Raw genomic sequence first — 4,824 nt, 5'->3', positions numbered from 1 at the left:
AGTTTCTTCAAGCTCTCCATTTAAAAATGCACACTTCACGTCCATTTGATAAACATCAAAATCTTTGTGAGTTGCATAAGCCAGAAATATTCGAACCGACTCGAGTCTTGCGACAGGGGCAAAAGTTTCTTCATAGTCGATTCCTTCTTGTTGTGAATATCCTTTTACAACAAGTTTGGCTTTGTTTCGAACAATGTTTCCATCTTTGTCGGTTTTATTTTTAAAAATCCATTTTAACCCAACAATCGAAATATTTTCAGGTTTAGGAATTAATCTCCAAACCATGTTTCGTTCAAATTCTGACAATTCATATTGCATTGCAACAACTCAATCTGAGTGTTCCATTGCATTCTTAACTGTTTTTGGTTCAATTTTAGATATGAACACATTAAACATGCAAAATTCTTGATGAGTATTCAATACCTCATTCTTTGCACGAATTTCAGCTCTTGTCGTAACTCCCTCTTGTGGATTCCTAATTACTTGATCCTTCGGATAATCTCTTGTCCATTTTTCCATTGGTGGATATGCTAGATCAAATTCCAAAGGTGCATCTTCGTATAATTCATCATTTTCTAAGCCTGCATTCAAATAAGCATCATCAACATTATGCTCCCCCTCAACTTCAGCATTCATTTCATCTGTCTCCCCTTAGAAAGAATGCTCTTCATCATTTAAAGTATTCGTATCCAATTGCTCCCCTTATACTGGACTGTTTTGCATACTTTGGCTTTGTTGTGAAGTTGATGTAGATTCATCAGTTAACTTTGCAAATTCTGGTATGTGATTATCAGGAGCATGAACTTCAGCATCAACTGCATGATTTGAAATACCAAAAATCAAATCATAATCAATATCATCCATTTGTATAGTTTCAGTTTCAACTTGAGTTTCTTGCAAAATTGGATGATTTGCAAATGTATGCTCATTTTGTTTAATATAGTAATCATCAAATGTGAGATTGAAAGTTTCTTCCACTTTTCGTGTTCGCTTATTTAACACTGGATATGCAAAAAAAATTTGCGAATATCCAAGAAAAATCCCTTCATCAGCTTTTGCTTGAAATTTTGAAAGATGATCCTTGAGATTCATAATAAAGCACCTACATCCAAAAACATGAAATAACTTCACATTAGGTTTACGAATATTCAGAATTTGAGATGGTGTAATATTAAACCGATGATGAATAAACGATCTATTTTGAGTAAAACATGCAGTTGAAACAGCTTCAGCCCATAGATATTGAGGTAAATTCGCATATGCCAACATGGTTCTTGCTGCTTCGCATAATGAGTGATTCTTTCGTTCTACAACACCATTTTGTTGTGGTGTGTATGGAGATAAAAATTAAGCGAAATCCCTTTATCTACCAAATATGAATCAAGAACATTGTTCTTAAATTCAGTTCCATGATCACTCTTGATTTTTCGAACAGTTTTCTTCAACGTGGTTTCCATATTTTTTATGAAGTCAAACATGATTTGTGCAACTTCATATTTGAGTCTGAGAAAATAAACCCACGTAAATCTGGAAAAATCATCAACAATAACTAAAATGTACCATTTATTGTTGAGAGTTGAAATAGTCGAAGTACCACACAAATCAATATGTAACAACTCCAGAGGTGCAACAATTTTCAAATCAATTATGATTGGATGACTTTGTTTATGTTGCTTGCCAACTTCACAAGCTGCACATAAAGCATCATTGTCAAATTTAAGTACAGGTAAACCTCTTACCAAATCTTGTACCACAAGTTTGTTGATGTTTCGAAAATTGAGATGTCAAAGTCTTCGATGTCATAACCAGCTTAAATCAGATGTAGCTTTCGAAAGAAGACATACTGTTGGTTTCCCTACAATTGGATTGATGTACAGAGTGAACATGTCACCTATTCTTTTATATTTCAGTAATATTTCTTTTGTGTTAACATTCGAAATAACACTTCCTTCTTCGTTAAAGAGAACTTGGTTGCTAGTGCCCACCACAAGTTGAGAAACACTAATCAAGTTATGTTGAAGACCTTCAACATATGCAACAGGATTCACTGTGAATTGTCCATTTGTGATTTTCCCATATCCCTTGACTTGACACTTATGATTGTTCCCAAACTTTACTACTCCAACATTTTTGAGACTTCAAAAATTTCTTAAATTCTCCTTCTTCCCAGTCATATAGAGAGAGCAACCACTATCAATGCACCACTTGTTATCATATTGCTCGTCACATAATACCTGCAATTAACAGAAAATTTTGAATACCCAAGGCTTTTTGGGGCCTTGGAAATTAGATTTCAATTTCAAATGTGTAACAGCCTGAAATCAAGGTATTCTTCTGTTGGACTTGCATCTTGATTAAGTTAATGATTTAGGATTTCATGGTAGGTGAGTACGCTGGGCGTACAAGGTGTACGTTGCGCGTACTCAAGGTTACGCCCAACGTAACTCATTCAGACCCAAACCCTAATTTCCTTTGTTGAGGCTATAAAAGGAATGTGTGGCTGGACTTCTCAGCCACCACCCCTCAGAGTGAAACCCTAAATAGTGTGTGCCATCGTCCTTAAGCCTTTGTGTGTGCATTCTAAGCTTGGTAGTGCCATTTTAAGGTTGCAAAGGAGAAGAAGAGCTTGTTGGAGAGGCTAGAAGTGGTGCTCAAGTGTAGATATGAGCTTTGCAAGGGTTAAAGCTTCAATTTCAGGTAAAAATTTTGGATCTTGACACTTGGTTCTTGTTGTATGATTTAGATGTCATTTTCAAGGGTTTAAGTCCCAAAGGTGGAGACTTTTGTGCAAATGGCCTCCATAAGCTTAGATGTTTCATGTTTCTGATCTATTGGAGATGTAGACTCATAAAAATGGCATCTTGGACGTGGGTATTGCACCATGCATGAGATCTAGGTCCTTGAGTTTGAATAAAAGGTTGTTATGTGATGTTGGAGCCTTTACAGCCATGCCAAGGGTTAAAGGTATCGACTTTATGTGTTTAGACACACTAAAGGAGTCGGATCTGGAAGTTGGATTAATGACTTAACTGATTAAGACTATAAATGGAGGGTGGCTGATTCCGGTGGTTACGCAGGGCGTAACTTCCAGTACGCGCCGCGTACTGGGTGGAGACCCCGATCTGGGGGTATTTGGCGATGTACGCCCTGTATATATCTAGCGGTACGCCCCGCATACTCTCATGGTTGACTTTTGTTGACTTTTAGGGTTTTGGTGAACAAGAGGACTTTAGGTCAAGGAAGGGTAAAATGGTATTTTACCCTTTCAGGAAGGATGATAAGGGGTAAAGTTTTAGTAGTGGAAGTCTTCGTGTATTAAATGATATTTTTATGCTGAGGTGAGGTTGAGCCGTCGTTGGATTCGGTGATAGTGAGCACACGAGATCTTAGACTTCCCACGAGATGAGTCTTCTCACTATACTGTACCCGGAAGGGTTTGACTGTGTGACCGGAAGGTCGAATATGATATGAGATATATGCATTATGTGTGATAAGTTAATCGTTATATGTGCCATGTATGATATGCTTGATATGGGCTGGAAGGCATTATGTTATATTCAAAATTCGGGTATTATCCGAAGGGGAGTCAGCATCCGAGTTACGCGCTGCGTACTCCTGTACGCCCCGCGTACCCGAGAAGATCGGCCTCAAACCGTCCACGTCGCACGATCCGGAGAACCCGACCCGCTGTCCCATCCGACCCGCGTACCCAGCGACCCGTCCCATCCGACCCGCGTACCCAGGGACCCGTCCCATCCGAGGCCGAGGCAGTCGAGGCTTTGGTCATGCGTGACGTACGCGTACGCGCTGCGTACTAGCGTACGCCCCGCGTACTGAGGCAGACCAGCCTCCCTATAAATAGCATACGAGGGTTTCCAAAGAAAGGGCTCATTTCTCTTCTCTCTCACTCTACTTTGCCTCGTTTTCCGTGTCCGTTCAAACCCGAAGCTCTGGTCTTTTTGGCTCAAGTCCCGAAGGTCGATTCTACTCCCGAGATTCCCGAGAATCCCGAGGAAAATCCGTTTCCCGAGACGAAACTCTGCCCGGTTTTCACCCGCTATCTCCAAAACTTTCAAGTAAGTTTCATACCCCTTAATCAACCGTTTTAATTATTCTAAATACTTTTATATGCTTTCAAAGGGGGGGATTACAAGTAAAACACACGAGTATTATCGTGTGTTACATAACGAAACTCTTTTATATACTGTTAAATATTCAAATCACATGCGATTTATAAACCTTTAAAGGAACTTTTAATTATATAAATATATATCATATGTTACAATAGCATTCGATCTTTTAAAATATAAAGTTGTTGTAATGCAGGTATAAAACTAAATTGTTCTTAAATTATTCTTTTCTATCGTAGACTCTACACCAAAAATCTATGCTTTCATAAACAAATGATTCTTTTCCTAAGGATTTCTAAAAACAAACAAGGCACACTTTGTAAAACTATAATAGGTATAGTTTTACGAACAGATTTCTAACTCTTATGTACTAGAAACATATATTTCAAGAAGTTTACTTTCGTATACAAGAACAAACGTAACATTTTAACCAGTAGATCTGTTTTTATACCACGGGTTTGTGAGACACTAACTTCATGTACGTTTGAGTACACATTTCAAGTCCTGTATTATATACCAGAATCCCTTGGAGGGGGAGCATGGTGTTTGTGTATAGATTTGTACGGGCTTGACAACCCGCGCCCTGACTGTTAGCTACAGTCCACCGTTTGGGGTGACAAACGTCATAACATTCCAACGCCTGAAGAACGTTGTGTATAGGCATTTCGAGTCAATAGTATGGTTATAAAACTCA

The sequence above is a fragment of the Lactuca saligna genome, chromosome 3 (genome assembly GCF_052625555.1).
Source record: "Lactuca saligna cultivar CGN05327 chromosome 3, ASM5262555v1, whole genome shotgun sequence".
NCBI lineage: Eukaryota > Viridiplantae > Streptophyta > Magnoliopsida > Asterales > Asteraceae > Lactuca > Lactuca saligna.
The sequence above is the reverse complement of the archived record's forward strand: the minus strand, read 5'-3'. Positions refer to the sequence as shown.